General features: G+C 43.3%; 1 long non-coding RNA gene across 2 annotated transcripts in view; it reads left to right on the forward strand.

Moving 5' to 3' along the window:
* The window catches only part of LOC139359444 (uncharacterized), a 39,841-nt gene extending 13,379 nt beyond the window's left edge, over window positions 1–26,462 (forward strand). For both annotated transcript variants that reach the window (XR_011615405.1, XR_011615404.1), the window contains exons 2-3: window positions 4,292–4,486; window positions 24,337–26,462. This is a non-coding gene — a long non-coding RNA (uncharacterized lncRNA). The remainder of the gene's footprint in view (window positions 1–4,291; window positions 4,487–24,336) is intronic.
* Window positions 26,463–26,993: the final 531 nt, after the last annotated feature.

Here is a 26,993-nt window from a genome sequence, read left to right on the forward strand (position 1 = left end):
AACATAAAACCAAGCATGAAGTCCTCTTGAGCACGGGGCCCTGTGTGAGAAACACACATCACAGGCCCATGAAACTGTCCCTGGTACCCACTCCATCCCCATAGACCCAGGCCTCATTCTACTACCAAGAGATAGACGAGGAATGTTAGAAATGGCTGGAAGTAGGTAGCAAAGTATAAGACAGCAATCATCTGTGAGGGGAGAAAAAAGTGTGTTGAGGTTCAGATGTTCTCAATCCTGACTGCTTTTTAGAATAACCTGGGGAATTTTAAAAACATGCAATGTCTAGGCTCCAGGTCTGGAAGTTCTGATGTACTGGATCTGGGGAAGGTCTGTACATGGGAATAGCCAGGTGACACTAGGCTGCAGCCAGAATCTGCCATGCTTCACCCTCACACTCTGTACCTGTTCAGCCAAAATAGGGTTACCTGAGGCTGCCTCTGACAACAAATAGTCTTGAGTGTCTGTTTTCTTTTTGGAGGGTATTTTGTTTGCTATTTTTTGGAACTATTCTATTAAATTGTTCTAATTAACAGTCATTGACACAAAATAACAGTATATATGTTCCATCTTTTTAAGCTAAAATCTAAAGTCGTTTTTATCATGTCTAAAATTTAGTGCAGTGAACACAAATACTTTGTCTGGACCATTTATTAAAGGTGCAGTTTGACTCTTCATTTCAGCTCATCCCAGAGCCTAGATGGCTCTTCTCCATGTTAGGGATGGATACGACTAGTGCCTCACCCAAACCTACTGCATGCTTCCAGGTGTGTCTGGTTTTAGTATTCAGGTTTCAGATGTACTCCTGAGAAATATGGATGAATTAACCTATAAATCTGAAAGTCTCACTATTTAAAGTAATCTCACACCAAATCTGTAATAATAATAATCTACTTTGACCTTTGGTCAATATTTAAGGTTATAGCTCATTTCACAATTAAGATCAATGAATATTTACAAGTTAAAAACTTCTGCTGGGCATAGTGAGAAATGTCCATAAGCCCAGCTACTCAGCAGGCCAAGGCAGAAGAATCACTTGAGGTCAAGTGTTCAAGACCAGCTTGGACAAAATATCAAGACCTCATCTCTGAATAATTTTTTTTTAATTAGCTAGGTAGGTGCAGTGGCTCGTGCCTGTAGTCCCAGTCACCACAGAGGCTAAGACCAGAGGATCACTTGAGCCCAGAAGATTGAGGCTGCAGTGAGCTATAACTGCCCCACTGCACTCCAGCCTAGTGACAAAGCGAGACGCCATCTCTTAGACAAAATTAAGAGACATTCTTGTTTTTGCCTTTTAAAAATATCCCATTCCAGTACAGACATCATGAAATATAGAGACTGAATATTAGCAACCATTCAGCCCAGAGATTCCCCAACCTCATCACCATTGGCTGCTTGGGGCAACTCCGCTAACTGGGAATCCCATCCAGAGATTCAGATTCCTCACATCTGGTCTGGGACCTGATCAGTCATTGCACAAAAACTCCTCTGCTGATTCTGATGATCAAGTAGGCTTTAGAATAATGGATCTAACTCAAAAGTCTTATATTTTAAGCACACTTCATCCCTAGTACTAAAGTAAAGTCCTAGAAACAAAGGACTAAAGACATGTTTTTAACAGAAATTCTAGAAAATATAGAGAAATAAAAAGAGAAAGGTTATCCTTTATCTTAGATAGAACTACTGTTTGTCTTTCCTGTCTTTTTTTTTTTTTTAACTGTATAAGTGAGTGATGCTCAAAATACTATAGCATGGGCATTAACCTAGGATTGTTCACTCTTTACACTCTGAGTATGTATCAGGTAAAAATAAACCCTAAGTATAAGCATATGTTTTTTTGTTTTTTTAGACAGAGTCTCACTTTGTCACCGGGCTGGAGTGCAGTGGCATGATCTCAGCTCCCTGCAAGCTCTGCCTTCTGGGTTCAAGTCATTCTCCTGCCTCCACCACGTCTGAGCCACCACGCCTGGCCTAAGCATATGATTAAAAAAAAAAAAATTATATGACATAGTATATACCATTTGATAACTGGATTTTTTAAAACTTCAGTATATTTTTAACTTAAAAGGGGGAATTCTGGGCCGGGCGCAGTGGCTCACTCCTGTAATCACAGCACTTTGGAAGGCTGAGGCGGGCAAATCAAGAGGTCAGGAGTTCAAAACCAGCCTGGCCAAGATGGGGAAACCCCATCTCTACTAAAAATACAAAAATTAGCTGGGCATGATGGGGGGAGCCCATAGTCCCAGCTACTCAGGAGTCTGAGGCAGGAGAATGGCGTGAATGCAGGAGGCGGAGCTTGCAGTGAGCTGAGATCATGCCACTGCACTCCAGCCTGGGTGACAGAGCGAGACTCCATATCAAAAAAAAAAAAAAACTATGTCCTCCAATATGCCAATTGTCCTCCCAAAAGAATATGGCATTTAAAGAGTCTAGGGGGTGGGGGGATAGAAAAGGGAGGCAAATGATAGAAGCCCCAGATAATTTTGCAAAGATCCTAGTATAGAGGATTCATCACTTCCTGGGGTATGTATGGAAGTCTGGTATTTAGCGTGACCCTGAGGAGAGAATTAACAAAGAAGAGAAATCTAATTATCCTTTCAACAGAGACAGAAAAAGTATATGGTAAAATTCATCATTACCTCTGAGATAAAAACTATCTTAGCAAAATTGGAATTCTTAGCAAAATAGGAACATCTTTAATATAATAAAGATTATGTACAATAAACTTACCGTAAGGTAAGTTTAAGTATTATCATACTCAATGATGAAATAACAAAGGTGTTTTTCTTTGAGCTTGAGAGCAACAAACAAAAAGAGCAGAACAGGGACACTCACAATTACCACTTGTATATAACACCACACTGGACATCCCATTATCTTGCAAAAAGCCAAGGAAAAGAAAGAAAAGCTAAAGACTGTAAAGGAAGAGAAAAATTGTCATTTTCCACAGATAGTACGATTGCACAGCTATAAAGTCTAAATAAAATCTAGAGCTAAATTATTAAACTAGCAAGACGGATATTAAAAAGTCAATTGTATTTCTTTATGCTAACAAAAATTTTAGAAACTAACATTTAAAAATATACCATTTACAAACTGGATGTGGTGGCTCACACCTATAATCCCAGCACTTTGGGAAGCCAAAGCCATTGGATCACTTGAGCTCAGGAGTTCAATACTAGCCTAGGCAACATGGCAAAACCCCATCTCTACAAAAAATACAAAAAAATTAGCCAGGCCTGGCGGTGCATGCCTATAGTCCCAGCTACTTGGGGGACTGAGGCAGGAGGATCGCTTGAACCCAGGAGATTGAGGCTGCAGTGAGCCAAGATCGTGCCATTGCACTCCTGCTTGAGTGACAAAATGAGACCCTATTTAAAAAAAAAAGAAAAAGAAAAAAATATATTATTTACAATAGCATCAAAACTACTAAATGCTTAGGAATAAATTCAATGAAAGATGCAAAGAACTCTACAGAGAAAATGGAAGGATGTATCATATTCAGTATTAAAACTGAAAAACTTAATATTATAAAGATGAAATTTTCCCCATGGTTGAGGCCAAAAACATCGGAGGCACCCTTGACTCCTCTGTTTTGCTCATATCCCAAATACAATGCACTAGGAAATTGTATTGGCTTTACTTTCAAAATGTAGTCTGGGTTTTCCCAAAAGCAAACACTGAGTCAAAATTCAAGTGCAAATAGCCCTCAGTATCCATAAGTTCTACATCTATGATTCAACCAAACAGGCAGTGAAAAACATTTGAAAAAAATAATGAATAATAATAATAATAAATACAAATACAATACAAAAATAAAAAGTAATTCAGTATAACAACTATTTATACAGCATTTATATTAGGTACTGTAATATGGAAATGATTTAAAGTATATGGGAAGATGTGTGTAGGTTATATGCAAATACTACACCATTTTATAACACAGACTTGAGCATCCACAGATTTTTGTATTCTTTGAGAAGCCTGGAACCAATCCCCCTTGGATACCGAGGACAACTATATTTTATTTAGAATTTAATGAAAACCAATAAGGGGAATAGGGGAATGGAAAAGGAAAGGGAAGAAGTCAACATGGAGCAACATGTGAGCCACTCCAAGTTCACCCTTCATCGCCTGCTTTGCTATGTTACAGATAGGCCCTGTAAATATTACTCCTGTGCCAGTTGGCACAATGTTAAGTATTTACAGTAGAGGGTGCTGGAGGGACAGTAGAATAGAAAGAGGTTTCATTTCTTAATTCTAATGCTGTCCTCTCCCCACATTCCTTAAGCTCATCCAGCAACTCCAGCAGCACCCAGTCTCCTGCAGTGCCAACAGCTTCTCCAGGGCCTGGCTCTTGCAACCTGTTGTGACCAGCAGGGCCCAGCTTCCCCCAGAACTCCCTTGAACAGCCTAGGAGTGAAATGCCCCCCTCAAGGAGTCTCCTGTGACAATTTCCCGGGGCAATCCCCAAGAAAGTTTTGAGGTAAGTTCTGAGAGATGAAACCTCTCTTGGACGGGTTTCCTTGACAATATGGAGGGCAAATTTCCAGAAAGTTCTACAGCATCACAATTCAGGGACTTCTCCACTATCCAGTGAGCTGTGAGTGAGGTGAGGTGTTCTTATTCCAGGTTCTTTACTTCTTGGGGTGCTCCACCTCAGCCCCAGGGGTAGTGGCTGTTCCTTATATCCACTAGTCCTATATTCTTCAGAGTCCTCTTTACATCTTACTTACTATCTAATCCCTTGTTACTGCAAATCCCTTCCTATAGAATATAAGAGGAGATTAGAATATAATATTACATAATTATAGAACAACTCTATAATTACATAATCATTCCTTATATTAAACTTTTCCTGCTCAAATTACTATGTGATACTGCCTTCTCGTTTAATTCTGGCAGATACAGATACCTTATTAACCCAGCTGCCGTGGTGGGCAATTACAGCTTAACTCCATGGGGAAATTCTGAAAAATAGTATAAAATATTCCACTTAAGGGGTAAGAAAGCCATGATATTTTTACTTCAACTCCCGTCAATCACTGGTTGGGAGTAGCTTCTGGGAAGTGTGATTCACAGAACTTCCAGCTTGTTTCCCACGTAGCAGAGCACCTTCCACAATTCCAGAAAAAGACCTCAGGCACCGAGTCAGCGATTCAGGTCAGTAGAAGTCCTGCAGAACATACTGAAGCAGTAGGGGCCAGGGATTATGGCTGGGCCAGTGACAGAGTCTATTATAGCCCAATCACTGTAGCCACTCAGTTCTTCTCATGCCTCATGTTCAGATCACTCCATTCTGCCACCGTTCCCCCAGCGTGGTGGCTGGTCCCAATTTTTTTGTTTGTTTGTTTCTACAAACAAGCAAGACAAGGTTTTAATGACAAGGATTACCTCCCTCTTCTACCACCCATTCTAGATTCATCTTCCTCTCAACCAGTATTCTACTGGCTTAGATCTAAGCAGTTCCCTGGTGGGAATGGGGTGGTACAGACCCTTTCCCCAACAGAGCCTGAATCCCAGGTTATCATGCCCTTTCCCTTGCCAAGCTATGTTTGCTCTAATTCCTCGGTGTTTCAGACATGATCCTTCCCATCCCCATTGTGTAGCAGAAACCCTATTTCCTCAAAATAATTAGGGTCAATAGTCACTCCTTTCTTTACTTGTTGATCTACTGGCATAAAAAGCCTATGAGTATCAGCTATAAATTTAGTGGGACCCGGTCAGGCGCAGTGGCTCACGTCTGTAATCCCAGCACTTTGGGAGGCTGAGGTGGGCGGATCACGAGGTCAGGAGATCGAGAGCATCCTGGCTAACACAGTGAAACCCCGTTTCTACTAAAAATACAAAAAAAAAATAGCCGGGCGTGGTGACGGGCACCTGCAGTCCCAGCTACTTGGGAGGCTGAGGCAGGAGAATGGCGTGAACCCGGGAGGCGGAGCTTGCAGTGAGCCGAGATCACACCACTGCACTCCAGCCTGGGCAACAAAGCAAGACTCCGTCACAAAAAATAAAAAGAAAAAGAAAATTTAGTGGGACCCTTCCATGTGCCCCTGGTGGAGCCATGTTTCTCCTGGGAATCGGAGCGTCTGATCCAGCAGAGCCTAAAGTTGCAGGAACTGGAAGCACAAATTTCCAAAGTGGGACTGGAAGGAATGGGAGATGGACCATTCTCATTCCCCACCCCGCTTTTTTTTTCTTTTTTTTTGAGACAGAGTTTCATGCTTGTTACCCAGGCTGGAGAGCAGTGGTGCGAGCTTGGCTCACTGCAACCTCTGCCTCCCAGGTTCAAGCTATTCTCCTGCTTCAGTCCCCTGAGTAGTTGGGATTACAGGCATGTGCCACCACGTCCTGCTAATTTTTTGTATTTTTAATAAAGATGGGGTTTCACCATGTTGGCCAGGCTGATCTTGAACTCTAACCTCAGGTGATCTGCCCTCCTTGGCCTCCCAAAGTGCTGGGATTACAGGCGCGAGCCACCGCGCCTGGCCTCATTTCCACTTTCGATTCCTGGCCATATGTATTCCATCTATTGTGTATCTGATCTGACACCATATAATGCAGTGCTTCCCGCACATCAGTGTGCAACGCCTAGAAAGCTTGTTAACATTCAGATTTCTGAATGTTCTCTCCACCTCGGAGAATCTAATACAGAGGTCTGAGGCCAGGTCCAAGGATTCTGTGTTTCTAACAAGCCCCCAGGTGTTGTTGATGCTCTAGGACCAGGGTCCACAGCTTAAGACTCACTGAAGTACATTCCATCTCTTGAGAAACAGGGCTGTGTACACCACAGGATGTCATCCCTAAGCTGGGATTCTGGATGTGCCTTTCAGGAGACCGTCTTATTTTTCCATCAGGCCGTATGATGTGGTGCCGTGATTCCACAGCCATGTGCCTGCCTCACTCCCCTTTACTGTTAGGTAGGTCCCTTGGTAAGAAGCAATGTCAGGTGGGGTCCCAGGTCAATAAACCAGATGCCCCAGTGAATCCTGGGTGGTGTTTCTGGAGAGGCACTGTAGACAAAGTGTCCTTCTGAGTTGCTGAGAAAAAGCTCTCAGACATGAACAAGCAGACACAGGAATCTGGAATTGTCTGTTGCATTACTTAAGATAAGGTCTGAGGAAGAGGTAGGACATAGACATTTGCGCCACACACATATTCAGAATCAGATCCTCTCACCGTATCCATTGCAACGACTCAGCCCAGACTGCCACCATCTCTTACTTGGATTGTGTAATAACCTCTAATCGGTCTCCTTACTTCCAGCTTTCTCCCCCGACTCCCCAGACCCCACAATCCTCTCTCTGCATAACAGTGGCAATGACACTGTATTAAAATGTAAGTCAGAATATATCCTTCCTCTGTTCGAAATCCTCCAGTGGATGTTTTGTGTGGAGAAAAATCCACAGGCTTACAATGACCTTCAAGGTTTGTGTGTCGGTAAATATTGGAAAGCTGCTGCCACTGGAAAACTTTGCAAAGAAAAAGATGTTGGAGGGTTAGTGGGAAAGTGTGCTGCTCTCTCTTGATTAAACATGCCTTTGGGAAATCTGGCTACTCCATAGTCAAGGATAATTGATATGCCCCACTTCACTGGCTTAGGGTGCAGCTTAAGATCATATTTCTTGTGTGTTCAAATTATGACTCTCAGGCCTCATCCCACAAATTGAAAGAAGTGCATTTTTCTCTCCCTCCCAAGATAAGCCCATAATCCATGAGGAAATTTGCCTATACAAAAGAATTCGCACTGCTCATAATTTCCTCACCAATAAGAAACCTGTTATCAGCCAGGTCCTCTGAAGGGTCTTGTCTTCAGATGGTGCTTAGCTGCCACTCTCAGACCTTTAAAAGGGGCTACGCTCACTGTGGGTGACCCCCGCAAAGCTCTCAACCCTACAGCTCTTTTATAACATATGTACAAAAATGTAGTCAAGTGCAAAAACTATGTACACACCTTCCCAAAGGTATATTTGTTCCAGGCAACTGAGAGCAGAAGGCAGAAGGCATTTTACTATGAGCTCAGGACCAGCTGTCTTGTGATGATTTCTGTCCCCACTAGTAAGCCAGAGGCCATCAGCCAAAAGTACCCTGACTCTTATGATAATCTTCTCTTGGGAACCAATATGCCCATCTTCTGGCAACTGGCCTCAATTGCGCAACTTCAGCCCATCCAAGATTGCAATAACTTTGAACCACATGGCAAGGGAGCCAAGAGCTTGCTCTCTCCCATCTCAAAAGGTCTTGCTACTGGGGGAGTAGGGATGGTTTTATCCACCTATAAGGATGGAGCATCTATTCCTGGCCTAATCAAAATATCCACCAGCTGATCATATGGGTATTTTGGTGAACAAGCCAGAACAAGAGACTACCCAAAGTGTGCTAAATATTTCTGCACCCTTAGAAAGAGGAAATGTTAGTTTCATAATAAGGATGATCTCCGAGAAGAAATTAGGAGCCTCTTCAGCTCTGGATTCATTATCTTAAGCCTATGACAGGTGAAGCAACACACATTGTCAGCAACTAAAAGATAAATTCCCTTCTGTTGTGTGTTCCAATGACTTTTAAAATAACAGAGGTATTTCCATTTAATTCTTTTTAAAAAATAAATGAGAACTCCCTTAGTCTCTATTGATTCTTAAAAAAAAAAAAAAAGCATCCATTACATCCAAAACACTACTTTCTATCCATTACTTGGTGCAGTTGCCAAACGGAAGATTTTTTTCCCTCCGAAGTCATTTCACTCAATCATTGGGCTGGAAACAGGAAAGGGGAACATTCCGGCGGGCAATCCCTAAATCCTTTGAGAGCATCTTTACGGTGTGCCATGCCAGCCTTCAGTGGGATCTGATGAGATCTGTATGTGTAATGTTCAGGCACTTTTTAAAATCCCAATTGAAATTATTCCATCCTAGTAGGCTGTTTTCGTGATTTTTACTGCATGGGCACAGAAGTCATTAGTTTCATGACTAATCTCAGCCCTGGAGCAAGCAGGGACCACATCCCCTTTTACAAATTCAAAAATACAACAACAACAAAAAACAAACATATTTTCAGAGCTCCCGTAAAGATGGATGACCATCATCCATCTAAGATTTTTTTTGAAGTGACTTCTCGCTTCTCTTGTCTTTAACTTCTTTCCCTCCTCAAGGGGAAGGTAAAGAAACAGAAGGAGCAAGTCAGATGAATACAGGGGATGCTCTGCTGGTCCCGAATTGCTATTTAACCTTTTAAAACTGAGGAGCAGAAGGGAATCCTCTCCACCAAAAGGGTCATTTCTCTTTGCTTCGCCCTACATGGAACCCTATATTAGCACCTTTTTCTTCTAAAATAAAGTGAGATCAAGTGTCTGAGGCTGGGGAGGCACACACAGATTTTCAAGTTGTAAATCCAAAGTGCCCTCTTCTCTTTAGAGAAGGAAGGAAGTAAACTCCATCTGTGACCCACACCTCCACACACTGGGTACAGTATGATGCCAAGTGAATGAAATTCAGTAACGATAGCTGAACCTTTGTGGTGTGATATGGTTTGGCTCTGTGTCCCCACCAAAATGTTGAATTGTAATCCCCAGTGTTGGAGGAGGGACCTGGTGGAAGGTGAATGGAAGATGAGAGTGGATATCCCCCTTACCTTTCTCATGATAGTGAGTGAATTCTCACATGATCTGGTTGTTTGAAAGTGTGTAGCATCTCTCACTTCACTTTCTCTCTTCTGCCGGCCATGTGAAAATGTGCTTGCTTCCCCTTTGTCTTCCACCATGATTGTAAGTTTCCCGAGGCTTCCCCAACCATGCTTCCTATATGGCCTGTGGAACTGCGAGTCAATTAAACTTCTTTTCTTTACAGATTACCCAGTCTCAGGTAGTTCTTTTTTTTTTTTTTTTTTTTGAGACGGAGTCTCGCTGTGTCTCCCAGGCTGGAGTGCAGTGGCGTGATCTCGGCTCACTGCAAGCTCCGCCTCCCGGGTTCAGGCCATTCTCCCGCCTCAGCCTCCCAAGTAGCTGGGACTACAGGCGCCCGCCACCACGCCCTGCTAGTTTTTTGTATTTTTAGTAGAGACGGGGTTTCACCATGTTAGCCAGGATGGTCTCGATCTCCTGACCTCGTGATCCACCCACCTCGGCCTCCCAAAGTGCTGGGATTACAGGCTTGAGCCACCGCGCCCGGCCCCTCAGGTAGTTCTTTACAGCAGTGTAAGAACAGACTAATACATGGTGATAATATATTCAGGCAGATTTATACCCTGAGAAAGAGGTTTTACGGTAACAGTTTACATGAATAGAGCCATATGCAGTAGTCACAAAGTTGTTCATTGAAATGCAGGAGAAGGCTTGAGCTCAAGCCCCAGTGATACTATCTCCTAGCTCTGGACCCTTATCTAGGCTACTTAGCCCTTAAAGTCTAGAAAATACAAGTATTTCACAATACTTTTTGGAGAATTTAGTGAGACAATACATGTACAGTGCTTTGTAGACACAGAAGAACTATAGTATCTTTAAATTGTTGAGAGTTTTTTTTTTTTTTTTTTAAATGACACAGACTATAGCAAGAGTATTATAAACCTGGAATGCCAGCACAGGCCTATAAAGGAAAACTATGATTTTCTTTTTAAATTTTACAGAGTAAAAAATTAAGTCTCAGCACTAATACCGATGTTGCCTTTTATCCTTTTGATTTCATTGATCTGAGACGCAACCTGGGCGTTGGGACTTTGTAGGGCTCCCAGACGGTTCTAAATTGGCAATGCAAGTTGAGAATCACTGTGTTAGGGAGTTTCACTCCTTGCTCCTCATAGTATGGACCAGCAGCATAGGAATTGCCTAGAAATGCAGAACCTCAGGCCTCACTCCAGATCTTCTGAATCAGAACGTGCAAAAATTTAACAGCTTCCAGGTGATTCGTGTGCACAAGTTTGAGAAGCACAAAACTAAGTCACAGCTAAACTGCAGAACTTGAATTTGAATCCAGAGCTAGTGAATTGCAAAACTCTATTCCCAACGATATGTCTTCCCACTCTGCGGCTACTAATGTGTTCAAATGTCCTTTTAAATAACTATAAACTTCTCACTTGATCTTCGCAGCAACGCTGTTAGGCAAATAAAGATTAATCTCCATTTGATAGATGAGGAAACATGAAGATTCTGCGTCCCTGCCTAAGTCACAGAGAGAGTAAGACATCAGGTTTTGAAATCAGGTTTTCTGAATAATCATACGTGATTCAATGATGTGTTTCCTTAAGAATGTTTTTGTAACTTTGAAAGATCTTTCCCCTTAACCCTGGCTGGTGTACAATATCCTTTTCTTTTTTCTCTGGGTTTTTACAACATTATTCCATCCCATGCTGAGTTGCAGAAGGAGTTGTGCTGGGGAGAATTCCACTATGAAACATTCTTTGCTACAAATCACAGCTGCTCAGGAGGACTTCCGTTGCCAACCTGCCCCCTACCCCAGTCCCCGGACTTCCCTAAAACAACATTCCATCTGAAGGGCACAGACAGGACGGTGCCAATCATGGGTGGAAAGCAATGCACAGTAATCTTGAAGACATGACAGAAAAGCAGTGTGGAAGCAAGTGTACCCAAACATTCCCTATGAGCCTGTGTTCAGGCGCATCCACCAACCGAGCGAAAACCAAATGGGATAAAAGGTCATTGTTGGAACCTGATTATAAGTCCCACAGGACAATGCCATATTGTCAGGATGCCCCCTCAGAACACTTCCCTGATGATAACATTGGTATGCATGTGGCTTGGAGAAGTCCCAGGACCAATAGAGAAGGCAACGTTGGTATGTCAGAATATTCAGCAAGCTCAGTCTTGCAAAGTTCATCATAATTAGGGGAGTCATAAAATCCTAGAGCTCGCCCCAGCCCCCTCACCCCAATAGTCAGGATTTTCAGCTTCAGTGGAAGCCTAGTAGCATTTTTTGTGGTTTGTCTTGAGGGGTGCCAGGGATGAGTTCTACTCCTCTTCCCATCTTCTCATACCCTTAATGCACAGCAGTAATGACAAAAACCAGAATCCCTGTTAGAACATGAATATCCATGGAAATTATCCCCGTAAAATATTGGGATCAGAAAAGACCTCAGAAATTATCCAGACTGAATATCTTTAAGCACAGAGAAGCAAACAGACCTGTGGCTGGCAGCCTTCGAATGGCCCTCAGTCCTTACCCCCTGGATCCATGCCCTTCATAGAGCCTTTCCACATGAAATGAGGTGGATCTGTGTAGCCAACAGGATACTACAGAAATAATGGTGTGTCATGTCTGAGGTTTGATCACAAAAGATGTTGCAGCTTTGTGTTGCTCCCCTGAATCACCTGTCCTGGAGGAAACCAGCTGCCATGCCATGAGGCCACTTACAGAGTGGAGACGAATTGAGGTCTCCAACCACAGCCACAAGCTGCAGCAACCCACCTGTCTGCTTGGGAGCGAGTCCCCTTGGAAGCAGATCTTCCCCCGCCCATGTCAAACCTTCAGATGACTGAAATTTGAGATTTCATGAGAGACTCTGAGCCAGACTGCCCAGCTTCGACACTCCTGAATTCCTTACCTACAGAAACTGTGAGATCATACCTTATTATTGTTGTTTTATGGCACTAAGTCTTGGGGCAATCTGTTACCTGGCCATAAATAACAGATTAACTGCCAAAGGGGTTAAAGGACATATCCAGAGGAAAAAAGCTAAGAATTAGCTTTTTCAGTGAAGTTCATACTCACTGTTGTGGGCTACCGTGGTCTCTGCTGATGCAATTGGTCCCTGCCTATCGGTCTGACCTCTGGCTCAGTATGCTCCAGCCACATTTGGCCTTCCACTAATTTTTCATCTACTACTTCTCTACTTCAGTTTCTCTCAAGGGCTTTGAGACTTCCTTTGCCCTCTGCTCCCAGGGGTTCACATAGGGGGATCCTTCTTGTTCAGCACTCAGCTCAAGGGTCACTTCAAAGAGGTTTTCTGTGGCTACCAGTTCTAAGGAAGCTCCTTCTCTCAATGCCCTCCTCCCACCGGCTGCTGCCTGTCGCTGTGCATGACATCACCCAGTTGATGTTCTGCATAGCGTGTGACACTCTCTGAAATTATTGATTTTTATGCCTACTCAATTATTGTCTCTCCCCAGTTGAGTACAAGTTTCATCGAAGTACCTTGTTTTTCTTATTTTCTTCTGTATCTCTGGAAGAGAAAAAGGGGCTTGCTGTGGCAAGATGTTCAATAGCATTTGGAAGGAAATGAATGAATAAGGAGCCCAGCACGATGGCTCATGCCTGTAACCCCAGCACTTTGGGAGGCCGAGGCAAAGGAGCACTTGACTCCAGGAATGCCAAGCTGCAGTGACCTATATGATCATGCCACTGCACTCCAGCCTGGGCAACAGAGCAAGACCCTGTCTCTAAAATATAAAAGAAAGGAATGAAAGAAAGCAGGAAGGAAGGAAGAGAGGAAGGGAAGAAGAGAGGGAGAAAGAAAGGGAAAGTTTAGAAGGAAAGACGTAGGTATTTGAAATCGTTTACCTACAACTTTGGGAACTACAACCTCAACAAGCCTTTGATTCTCCCTTCCTCACTACCACCTTTATGCCCAGATGGAAACAGGGGCAGAAGAAGGGGGCTGTGATGCACCGCAAAGAAAAAGAGGTCTTTCTAATTGGTGTTCCAGGCTCTTTCGAATGAAACAGAACAATTTATATTGTTTGAATCATAAAACATCTAGAGAAAAATTTCAGGGGAATCTCTGACCCACAAGGCCTCAGGGATCTGGGTCTGCAGTGCTCCTTACTCTGTTTCTCTAATACTTTCCATTCACACCAGGAGGGAAAGATCTGGTTGGGTTGGATTTATTTCCCATTTGAGAAAGTCTGGGCTCAAGAGGCTTGCTCAGAGAACCAAGTCTAAGAAATGTATATTTAGGGTCTAAACCCCAAAAGGGAGAGGCCGCAGTAAAAAGAGCTCCAAAGAATGAAGTCATGAAATGTAAAGAAAGGAAACTTTGGGCTAAAGATGAAAGGCCTTCTTAACTGTGAAAATCTATTAGAATATGTAATACTCTCTCAAGAATAGAAGCCCCATTCCTTACATTATTTAACACAAGGGAGAACAAAGAACTGGAGAACATACATTGATCCCACTTCAGCCCCTGAGAGGATAGGAAAAATGACCTAATGGTGACTTCCTATCTCTAATTTACATGATAATTTGAATCTGAAAACATTGGAAAATAATGAGCCTGATTCTCCCAATAGCAGGAGGACAAATGGGCTATAGACCCTGGCATCTCTGCAGATTTCTGTGGAGGGAGGAGAACTTCCATGCAATTCCACAGCACTCCCCAAGAGGCTGCTGGACTGTGGCTCAAACCTAGACACAGCCAGGTTGCGCAGAAGAGGATCACAATGTCCCAGTCCCAACACCCGAACCCAGGCAAGCCTACAGCTTCCTCTGGCCAAGATCAGACCAGTGGTGTCTAAGCAACAAGTCTTCCAGAAGGAGAGGGAAAAAAAATACAAGGGAAGGCATAGGAAAAATATTTTCAGTCTTGGAGCTCAAAAGGCATATCTCAAGTTCTGCCACGTGGGAAGGGTTCCGCTACCGTTCCCGGGGTACAGCAAGAGTTGCAGATTGTATCAGAAATACACACTGGGGGATTAAACATGACCATTGAACAATTCCAGACTCACGGAATCTCAGACCTAGAAGAGACCTCAGCATTTATCTAACGCCACTTCCTCCAGTTTCAAAGAGAGCTGTGTGCCCAGAAAAGGAGAACGCAATCCAGGGAAAATACTGGTAAGAGCCTCAAAGCAAAGGGTATTGGAAATACAGTATTCGCCTCAGCCCGCAACAATGAACGCGGAGTTTAGTGAAAGAGCTGGCTTCGTAAAGTGTCTGGAAGACGGAAGACAAAGAAACAACAACTGGAAATACGGGTAAAACCTGAACAGTGTGAGACTGTACTTTGCAAACTTTCCTAATTTGTATGCAGCCTGCATTTCACTTTTCTTTCATGAGAGTGAAATGCGTGCACTTTGAAGGTTTGCTGGCTAAGTTGGATGGGAAAGGAGCCCTGAAGAGGCAAAATCGTTTTGGGGTGGCTGTCAGTGACCATGCATTTTCCATTTTTATACCCGCAGTGCCCAACCTGGTAGTAACTACTTCATTTGGTAAAAAGTGAGGGTAAAAGAGAGGGGTTCCCATGACCTAATATTGGGACAGAAACCCTGCCTCCCAGGGTGGTGGAAGTAGAGATTTAAACCTTTTGGACAGATAGAAGTCACCTTCTGTCTATTTTGGATTCTCTGAGGGATCAGGAACACTGTCTCAGCCACTTAAGAGGGGAGTGACTTAAGAGTTCACAGCCAAGTAGGATAAGAACTGGGATTTTGCTGTTGTCACCTCCTCTGCTTCGGTGGAATAAATAATAAGGCATGAGCTTGGAGGCCTTGCTGCTAGTTGGAGAGAGCAGGAGAAAGCCCTTGGGGGCTGACGGGGGTTATGGAGGTCTCGTTGGGCTATGCAGCGGAAACACACAGGAGCAAAGGCTCCTGTAGCTGGTCCTTCCAGGCATCTGTGCTCCCCTCACAGAGCTCACTCCAGACCTCTGCTCTTTGAGGAAAAAGAATCCCTGGCTTGTGCAGGAGATCTCCATTCTGTGGATGCTCCATTTGGAGTTCAGCTTTGGCAAGGGGGGAGGGGTGTGGACGACAGTGCTCCCCCTCCCATTGCCTGGGGGGATTAAGAGGCTCTATTGTCCCTGGCCTGATGGCCCCCGTATTTGCATATATCAAGTCCCTGGGGCTGGGAATAGTGGCGCGGGCTGCACCTGCTGCCCTGGGTTCCAAGGGCTGACCCCGGTCAGACCTTCCAGGTAATTCCATTTGTGTCATCACAGATTCAGAAATCCAGGCTTGGGAGTGGAATAATGACTGGAGAAGGGAGCGGGAGACATGGGTAAACACACACGTCCCCAGGATGGCTGAAAGTGGTCAGAGGTCTGGGAAAAGAACGGGCTTTGAATCCTTGGCGTTCTTTTAAACAGGCCTTTATTTGGAGAGCCTTCCAACCTCCTAAGCCTCATTGAACTTGAAAAGCTACAAGCTTCCTTTCTTTCCGGAGACCCTCTGGCCTCTTCGCTTACCTCTTTCATCGAAGCCATTGTTAGGGGCTGCATTAGTGGGAACCACCGATCCTTCAGAGGAGGCAGCAGTATCATATCACAGATGTAAAAATGACAGAACAAAGGCTCTGAACAATCCAGAGGAGGGTCGAGGGGGCCCAGTGTCGCGTCTGAGGGATTGACGCCTGGGCCCCCGCTTCTCTGCATAAATAACATTTTTTCAGTTTACAAATTGCTTACCCGTACAGAATGTGCTTTCTTGCTGAGAACAACTACTATTTCCACTGGACAGGTGGGAAAACTGAGACTTGCCAATGAGACACTAGAGGACATAGGTCAGTGATGTGGCCTGGATGGAACCTCAGAATTCAGACACTACGTCCCAAGATCTCCCACCAGATTGCACCGCAGTGAGGAATTTTAGGACGAGGTTGCTTGAGGCTTTCCACTTAAGCAAGAACTGGCTAAAGTGTTCGATATAACTACGATGGATCATCCTTGCTATGGAATATTTTAGTGGCAAATCAAGGAAAATAATTTTTTATGTCCCCCAAGATATTGCAGAGCCTGGGGCTCAGGGCTTGGCAACAGAGCTGCTGACAAACAGCACCCTAAGAAGCATTAGCAAATGAATAGTTTAATTGAGGTGTGCCCAGATGAACTAGAGCAGCGCTGGCCTGAGCCACATGAGGAAGCCTCACCAGCTGGTCTCCTGCCTATCTCATCTGCAGGCTCTTTCCCCTGCCCTCCATAAGCCCCCAGCACTCCACAGTTCCTAACATTTGCTCTCCAAAATCAGGAATTGTCATGACACTAACCCCTGGAGGTTGTTGGCTAATTGACCTCATTTTAATGTCATTGGACTCTAGCCCAGTGTTGGAGCTCATGGTTATTTGCATTTTCACTTAAAAGAACAAAAGATTACTGTAATTACATACAGTAAATTCACTCTTTTATAACGGACAATTCTATGTGTTTTGCAAAATGCATACGGTTCATAACCACCATCACAATCACGGTATAGAACAGCTCCATCAATCCTCCCTGCCTACGACTAATTCTCTCATTCTGCTTTATAGTCAATTAAATCCCCCACGAGCTGACCCCATAGTTTTGCCTTTTCTAGAATGTCATAAAAACGGAGTGATACAGCATGTTGCCTTTTGAGTTTGGCTTCTTTCACTTTGCATAATGGCTTTGAGATTTTTTCACGCTGTTGTGTGGATTGACTTGTATTTCATTCATTTTCATGGCTCAGTAGTATTCTATTGCATGAATGCGTCGTATTTTGTTTAGCCATTCACCAACATTTTGGTTTGTTTCCAGTTTGGAGAAATTTTGAACAAAAGTCACTACAAACATTTGCTGACAGTTTCTAGGTATGTTTTTATTCTCTCAGGGAAACGCCCAGGAATGGGATTGTTCATTCTCTGCTTAGTGCATGATTAACTTTATAGGTGACGGCTAATCGCTTCCCAGACCAAGTGGATTTTTTGTCTGTGCCATTGCTGTGTCCCTATCAGCAACACAGAGTTCCAGTTGCTCTACAACCTAATATTGTCTTTTTAAATATATAATATAATATGTATATTATATATGTAAATATATGATATATCATATACGTATAATATTCTGTGTTTTGAAAAATGCATACAGTATATATGTATGTATCATATATGTATATGTGTAATATGATATATAGTACATATGTATAACATATATTGTATGTGACTATATGTTACATATTTTATATAAATATAAATTATAAATATATATTTGCTTATGTATTTATATGAAAATTTATATATAATATATTTATGTTTATATAAATACATATTTGTATATTACATGTAATTAATATATAATTAATTATATATTATTTTATATATTTAGAAATATAATTATGTGTGCTTGTGTGTGTGTATAATTGCCCTCGTAGGGGCAAAGAAGGAACGCTTCCCCTTTCCCCCTCTGAAGGTTCATGGAAAATGAACTGACCAAGGCAGATCAACAAGAGAAAAAGGCAGAAACATTGTTTAATATGCATAGCATGGAGGAATAGCGGGAGAATGACCAATCAATAGCCCAGTGGGGAGCAGAAACTTACATACCCTTCTTCATAGGAAAGGGGAGCTGGGGATGTAAGAGTAAACGATTTTTAGGGGAAATGAATGGATCAAATGCTCAGTCAATGGTAAGTAAATAAATACCTTTGGGAATTGAATGGGACTGGAGAACAAACAGTTGTTTGGGATGAAGTTTGCCTGGGTTTTAATTGTGGTGTTTAACATTTAGTCTTTTCCTCTATGATATGAGTTTTAATTTCTGTTTAGTGAAATTTCAGGGAAAGTATTGAAGCCAATCGTGTTTCTCTTTGGGGGGTCCAGTTACTAGGTAGATAATGAACCTTCAGAGAACAACTTCATCCTATGCTTTGGGAAAGACAGAGAATCAGAGAGATGGAGCAGGAGAAGGTCAGAGGGAGACCTTAGTTCTCAGGCTCATACCTGGGGCCTTTTAGTTTTCAAAGCGCTCAGCATGCCAAAGAGCCATATTTTGGGGAATTGTTTTCCGTGCCCTCAACACCAAGAAATTCTAGTAGGTATGTAGTGATGTCTCATTATGGTTTTCATTTTTCAGAGATAATATCTTGCTATGTCCTCCAGCTGGAGTATAGCAATCTTAGCTCACTGCAGCCTCAAACTCCTGGCTCAAATGATCCTCCTGTCTCAGCCTCCTGAGTAGCTGGTACCATAGGTGTGTAACCACAATACCCAATTTCATTATGGTTTCAGTTTGTATTTCCCTAATGACTAATGAGCTTGTGATGGCAGCTGTGGCCCATCTGGAGGGGCCACTGCGAAGATGCCAGCTGCAGCAAGGGAGGTGTGGCTGCAGTTGTGTGCTCTGTGAGGCCAGCAGGAACTGGGAACAGGTGGGAGCCCCACCCCTTACCGAGCTAACACAGGAGTCCCAGGCTCCTGGGCACGGCTGCAGCCACTCAGCCATGGCTCCAGAATTGGGCTTCCCTGTGCTCTTGGGGACCCAGGAAGCCCCCCCTACCAACTCTGCAGTCTGAGAAGGGCCTGCTTGCACTCCTTGGCTTCTCCCTGCTCCCAGCACCTGCTCTGATATTGGAGTAAAGTTGTGGCTGAGCCTGGCTGCATGTGAGCACACTCAGGGTGGCGCTAACACAGCAGTCCCCTGCTGCCTCGGCCCCCTCTGGACTTTGGGCGCCAACAAGCCTGGGAGCAAGGTCGAGAGGGAGCTGAGGGTGGCTCAGCACCGGCTTGCAGGCAACCCTCAATATAAGTAACCTGGACCCCATGGACAACATGTTGATAGTGGCAGGAGGCAGATAGGCTCCTGGGCAGAAAGGGGCAGGTGCCTGGTGAAGCCTCACCTTCAAGCCAGGGATGGTCTGAAGCCTGGGAGCCAGGTTGTCAGTTCTGGGTGGAGTTCATGGCCCAGAGTGAGAACTTACGTTGCTTTATCTGGGCCTCCCCATAGCCACTCATGGACCAATCAGCAGGCACTTCCTCCCTTCTGAGCCCATAAAAACGCCAGACCCAGCCAGACTCAAACAGACATCAAGACTACCAGCTGCAGGAAGGAGCTACCAGCTGCAGGAAGGAGCTACCCACTTTAGGTCTCTTCGACTTGTTGGGATGACCTGCCTGAGGAAAGGAGCGACCCACTGCGGGTCTCCTGAAAGCTGTTCTGTCACTCAGTGAAGCACTTCTCTGCCGTTCTCACCCTCCAGTTGTCCACATACCTCATTCTTCCTAGATGCAGGACAAGAACTTGGGACCCACCAAATGATGGGACTGAAATAGCTGTAACACAACCCTTGCTCACCACATTGTGGGTGATGAGAAGGACAGAAGAGCTACGGACTTTTGAGGAGCCCAGATCTAGGGGCTCCCCAAGCCAGGGCTGTGACACCCTTTTTGGGGCTCTATGGTTCCTGGCATCTGCAAGCTTCCAGGCACCACCACATTCCCCAAGTCCAGATGCAGGTGTCTGTAGCAGAAGTCATGTGTGGTAAATTTGGTCCAGCTGCAGCCTTGCATGGAGCCAGCACCTATACCATGGCCTGGAGCTGTCTACCCTGCTGCAGTGGCCAGAGTGCCTGGCTGTGCACAATGGCTGGATCCTGTGCTCACTCACTCACAACCCCTTGCTGCTCTTTGCCTGGCTTGACCTTGGCAGGTTTGGGATCCAGGTGTGAGCCAAGCACACGCTGCTGGGCTGAGTAGGTAGAACAAACTCCACAGACACGAGCAATACTCAGGCAGAAGGTGCCGCCGGCCACAGATGTTTCCGGCTGGTGATGTGACACCCCAGGGATCCTGTGACAGTTGCAATTTAAACTTTTAATTTCTGATTATGGACTGGAATCTTGTTGACTAGTTCAAGTAACTGTAATACTCAATTGTAGGCCTCAGTGATTTTCACATGTTTGTTGGTTAAGCTTGATTTTTTTTCAGCCCCTGTAGGATCAGGGTATCTCGGTGATGGTAACACAATCTACCCAACTGAAAAATTTAGATAAACTTGGAATCATTCATGACACTTCCTTCCCTAGCACATCCAGCCATTACAATTGTGCCCTTATAAATCTGCCCTTAAGTCTATTTAGTGAACTCAGGTTTGATGTCTTAGTTCTGCTGGTTGGAGCTGAATCACAGGTCTAGGTTCAAGGCCAAAGTTCACTAAGACTTCTTAGTACCCCTCTGGCCTTTTCCCTAGCCCCACACTCTCATTTTGGCCTGAATAGCCTACCACATGGAAGAGAAAAGCAAGAAGGGAATTAAAGGTAGTCCTTCTTCCTCAGTTAAGACCTGCTTGCTTGAGCCTACCAACCTTGCCTTCTATCATTGATTTTATCATGTTTTCTTTTTCTTGGTAAATTACTAAACACCTGCTCAATCTGAAAACTTGGGACTATCAGTCTGTCATTTTTTTCTTAATTTCCAGATTTCTATCCTTAAAATTTTCAAACACACAAAAATGTTAATGGAATGAGACAATGAGCATTTGTAAAATTATGCCATATTTGCTTTATCTGTCCTCTTATTTTCAGTTGAACAATTTTAAAGTAAATTGTAAACAACTTGCCCTTTCACAATTAAATGCTTCAGCTGGAATCTCCTGAAAATAGACATTATCCTACATCCTTCAATATGATTATCCTGTTCAAGAAAATTAACACGAATTCTCCAATATCGAACTGGTGTTCCCTTTGGGGAAAGGCAAATTTCCCCAAATACCTTTATTTCAGTGATCCAGAGCCTAGTCAGGGTTTACGCATTTGGTTGTTATATCTCTTTGGTCTCTTTTAATCTAGAAGAGTCCCCTTAAAGTAAGTATTTTCTTTTCTTTCTTTTTCTTTTTCTTTTCTTTTTTTTTTTTTTTTTTTGAGATGGAGTCTCACTCACTCTGTTGCCCAGGCTGCAGTGCAGTGGCATGATCTCGACTCATTGCAACCTCCACCTCCTGAGTTCAAGTGATTCTCCTGTCTCAGCCTCCTGAGTAGCTGGGACTGCAGGCGCATGCTTACACGCTTGACTAATTTTTGTATTTTTGGTAGAGATGGGGTTTCACCATTTTGGTCAGGCTGGTCTCGAACTGCTGACCTCAGGTGATCCACTCACCTTGGCCTCCCAAAGTGCTGGGATTATAGGCATGAGCCACCATGCCCTGCCAAAGTAAGTATTTTCTTACTTTGACTTTTGTGATGATAGCAAGCCAGTCATATTACAGAATGTCCCAAATTCTGGGTTTCTTATGTTGTTTCATTATGGTGCCATTTAACTTTGTCCTCTATTTTCTGCAAACCAAAAGTTCCATCTAAAGGGTTCATTAGGCACAAGTTAAAGCATCCTTGCAAGCATTCTGCATGGGTGATGCTCTGCATTTCATAAATGCATCACATCAAAAGGCATGCAAGGCAACACGTCCTACCATTAGTGATACTAAGTTTGATCACCTGATTCAAATGCTGTTTTCCCCCTTTGGTATTTACCTATAACCTGTGGGAGTGAATTTTGGCACCATCTGAACATCCCGTTCCCCCTCAGCCAGTCACCTAATGATTTTGTCATCTATTGTTTATCCTTGCCTGAAGCAGTTACCTCACTGGAGGTTTCCAAATGGTGACTTTTAAATTCTATTTACTTTCCATAGTTATTAGCTTGCATTTTTCTATAAAAATAGCTTTCCATCATTAACAAACTATACTTCATCCTAAAAAACAGGGTAAATCCTTAGTTTTCCCTCTTAGTTATCAATTCTTGGAAAAAGGATTTGGTATAATAATCGCTGTTAGTGGTGGCAAGCGAGTTTTCTTTTTTTTTTTCTGTCTCTCTCTTTTTGTGCATCCGTGAAGACTCCTTGATTTTGGGTGTTTCAATTACCTACAGCCAATGTGTTTTTGATGCTTATCTGAAACTGAATTTGACCATCGAGAGCCCCTCAAGCTGCCTTCTGCACCTTTTGATATTCCCCCATTATCTCTGAGAACTTCCTTATTTTCTGGGGCAACAAGATATCCTAGACTCGCTTTGTACTTTTTCTGCTCTAGACCTGGATTAGCAATTTCGCAGAGGAGCCTTATCTTTTTGCTTATGGGGAATGGTATTTAGAAAGCAAAATCTAGGTGTTAGGGGTGTTGATTATTACTTGGGTGTCATTGTTCCTAGGTTCTCTGTGGGAACTGATATATAATATATACAGATTTTTTAAAATATTAGTGCACATTAATATTTCAAATTCCAATTAAACAACACAGTTTTTTCCCCTTAACTTTGATTTCATATTACTATCTCTGTTTCCTTACATGAAAAATCTTGGTTCCTACAAATATTGAGATATATACTTATTTCCTTTATCCTACACTATACATAAGCCTGCTTAAAGTTATAATGCTATCAAAAGTATTAAGTGAACTTGAACATTTCTTTGCAGTTATCATTATTTTCCCATTTTTCTTATAATACAAAAAACAGTAGCATGCTAAATGTACCAGCCTGCACCTTGCAGGTTTTTTCCCTGCACATTGCAGGGCTTTCCCCATTCTTTCTCTTGGATGGGGAAGGTCTACTTATCAGAACACATAGACCTTATTGGTACACGTAGACCATCCTCATTCTTTCTTATGACTGCCTAGTAATGTGTGCAGTAAACATACTGTAGTTTATTCAGCCAGTCTGTGAGTTATGAGAATTTGGGTTGTTTCTAATAATATGCTATAAAAATCATTCCACATGATAGTATGTTTTTAAATTTTATAGGACTTTCCATCCTCTTCATTGCTGTTTTTAATTCAAGGTTTCCCTGGCTAGTCTTGCTTATGTACATTTTTTTCTTTTCTTCTGTTTTATTTTGAGATGGAGTCTCTCTCTGTTGCCCAGGCTGGAGTGCAATGGCGTGATCTCAGCTCACTGCAACCTCCACCTCCCAGGTTCAAGGAATTCTCCTGCCTCAGCCTCCCGAGTAGCTGGAGTTACAGGCACTCACCATCATGCCTGGCTAATTTTTGTAGTTTTGTAGAGATGGGGTTTCACCATATTGGCCAGGCTGGTCTTGAACTCCTGACCTCAGGTGATCCGCCCACCTCAACCTCCCAAAGTGCTTATTTACATTTTTTAAAAATACAAACGTTCTCTCTATCTCTTGGTGGGAGGTCGGGGGAGGTTTGTATGTATATGGAAAAAGTCTTGATATTTCTATTGGAATCATTTTAAATACATATTTATTTGGAAGGAATCAACATATTTATAATTTGGAGTCATCCCAACTAAGAACATAAAATGTCTTTCCATTTGTCCAAGTCTACTTTTATGTCTTTTGGCAGAGCCGTAAAACTTTCTTGACATAATTTTAGCCAATTTCTTGCAAATATTACCTCTAGGAATTTTATCTTTGTTGGCAGCTTCAGCCAAAAATCTCCTTGCTGTCCCTCAGCCTTGCCTATATTCAAATCAAACTTCTGCCCTGCTAAAGTGCCATCTAAAGTCTCCAAAGTCAGTCGGCCTAAAATTCCATAATAATGGCCTCCCATATCACTTCTGTCTCCCCTGCTGCCTTCTGGCCTCTGCTCTATACCTACTGAGACATCCTCAACGTGCAGATGCCTTTAGCTTTGCCTGATTCAGTCTTTGTTATCACCACGCCCTTTCCATTCCATCCTCCCAATCACATATTCACTGACGTTTGCTTATCCTTCAGCTTTCAGGACTTCCGTTGGAAAGCATTCACTGACCCCTCCAAGACTGGATCAAGTGCCTAAGCGCCCCATGTGAGACTATTGTAAGATGCCCACGCTGTTGGTCACTGACTGATTACTCATCCATGTTTCCGCTGGACTGTCAGCTCCCCGAGGGCAGGAACTGTGTCTTCCTCAGAGTTGAATCTGCAGGACCAGCACAGTTCCCAGCCAAACCAGCTCCTCAACCTATGCCATAGAAGCCATGCACACTTTGTACTTAGAGCCACTGCTCCCCCTAACCGGAGCCTCTAAATGCAGGTGGATGGACCTCCTGAGAAACTGGGTGCCTGGATTTGGATAAAAAGAGTTCAGAACCAGGAACAAAGAGTATTGTCTCCAGAGACCTTTCCCATGTGGACTTTGAATGCTCATAGCTACATCCCCCTTTATTTCTCTGATCACCTTTGCTCTCTACCCCTTAAAGTTCACTTAGCACTTTATGTACTACTGGAAAGAAAGTGGGCTTTGCAGTGAAGCCTGATTTTTTGCCTCATAGTGTTCTGCTTACCAGAGTCTTGGACAAAATGGTAAGAAAACAGTCTTCCTCTCTCAAGCAGGATGGGATTCATCTCCTTTCAATACTGCATACATGCCTGTCTGAGGTTTACGGTGTTATTTCTCTGTTCTAGTTCTACTAACATTTCACTGAGATTTGTGGGCATAAAGATTTATGGAAAAAATGGGAGCAGACAGGCAAGAATAGCAGGACAATAAAAGAAGCTATAGGATGTTAGAAGAGTTCAGGTGGAGCACGTTTGTCAGGAAAAAATCTAAATATCAAATATTTAGTGTAAGAGTATATAGAACAACTATGTCATAAATTTGTCTCCAAAAGCATTTAGCAGAGTGTCCAATATAGATTATGTACTAAATAAATGCTTACTGATTTAAAAAAAAAAAGATTTATGGAAAAAAATCTCAAAAATAAATCTCCATTTAGCATAGCGATGACAAGTAAGATACCTTGTTGGCCTTTGCTCTGTCAGAGTTCTGCTGTTGAACACACCACATGCGAAGCCTGCAGCATCCATTTTGCTTTCTCCCAGAAGAGGAATCCACGGTCATGCCAACCTAGTTCTAGCCCTAATGGTTTTAAAGGATCAGCGGTTCTCAATCGCTGGAGTGCTTCAGGATCTTCTGGGCTGCTTGTTAAAACGCAGGTTGCTGCACCGGCCCCACCCAGACCCCACTAAGTTTTGATTCAGGAGCTCTGGATTGAGAATGAATAATTTGCCTCTCTAGCAGTTTCACAGTGATGTTGATGCTGCTCGTCTGGGGACTACACTTTGAGAAGCTGTATTCTAGAGAAAACTCAAGGTTGAAGCACCAGCCCCAACCAGGAAACAGAAGCTAATGCCTCCTCCTTATGGACAGATGAGGAGCACTTTCTCCCTGTCCGACGTCTTTATGACATACTACAGCTCCTCTCTCTGGGACCATGTCACCAAAGGTTCACAGCATTTTCAAAGCCAAGCTAAGTTAAATTTAAATTACAAAATATGCCTACCCTATTTATTACTTCGAAGGATGTAAAAGAAGGTTAGAAATGAGGCAAGGCTTCAAACACCAGAGAAGCAAGAATGTGTTAAAGACTTTAGAGTTACTAGGAAGCCCAGTCAAACAGAAACAGCTCTAATGAAGGGTTTTTTTTTTCTCTTCTTGATGTTTTGGTTAAATTTGGTTATGAAGGTTATAAAAAATGAATAAGACCTGACCCCAACTCTCCAGGGGCACATAGACCAGCTGGAAGGCTGACCTAAGAATAAAGCAGAAGGAAATACGCTGTGTGAGAGAGGCAGGCAAAGGCTGTTAGAGCTCAGCGAGGAAAGGGCTGACTCAACCCAGAGATGGCACAGGAGAAAGAACTCGGCTCTCATTAGCGTCTCTGCTTAGGACTGTACGTGTCCTATCACATTGAATTTAATCCTCCAAACACCGTTGTGCGGTCAGTTATTTGTGAATCTTAGTGTCAGATCTTTTGGTAGTTTGGGCAGCCCTTTCACATATGAGGGTAATTGAAAGAAAGTAATGAACCACTTACCTGGCTGAACTTGAACTTGAATTTGGAGTTTTATTATTCTTGGGAAGCCTGGGGATCATACCAAAAATTAAGCCACTTAATGCCTTAAAGCTGCCTCAAAGGTTTGCATTGTTTGCCATGAGCTAAAGATAGAACAGAACAAAACACCACCCCCCATCACGGTTCTAAACTGTATCTCCCCGGACCAAGCCCTGGGGATCAGCACTAGAAGCAAACGTCGCCCTTAGTCTGTGGGAACATGTGTGTTCTTCTGTGAGCCTGTGCTGTGTTCTGAGGCCCCACCCACACCCACTGGGGTCCTAGGCTTTACTGAACGCCTGTCTCCCATATTCAGGCATCAGAAACTCAGCAGACAAACCCCTCAAATCATATTACAGTCTACAGGCAACCAGCAGAAAACGGGGTTGGGGGTATGCTGAGTCAGAGGGAGAGAGGTGATTGTCTGTGACCTCAAATAACAGATGAGTACAGGCAGGCAAGAGACATTGCCTCCCTTATTTTATTTCTAGAGTGACCAAGAGCTCAGACCCCTAATCCTGAATCAGGAGCAGGGAATGCTCTCCCGCCACCCCTGAT

Source organism: Macaca nemestrina, chromosome 17, assembly GCF_043159975.1.
Source record: "Macaca nemestrina isolate mMacNem1 chromosome 17, mMacNem.hap1, whole genome shotgun sequence".
Classification (NCBI taxonomy): domain Eukaryota; kingdom Metazoa; phylum Chordata; class Mammalia; order Primates; family Cercopithecidae; genus Macaca; species Macaca nemestrina.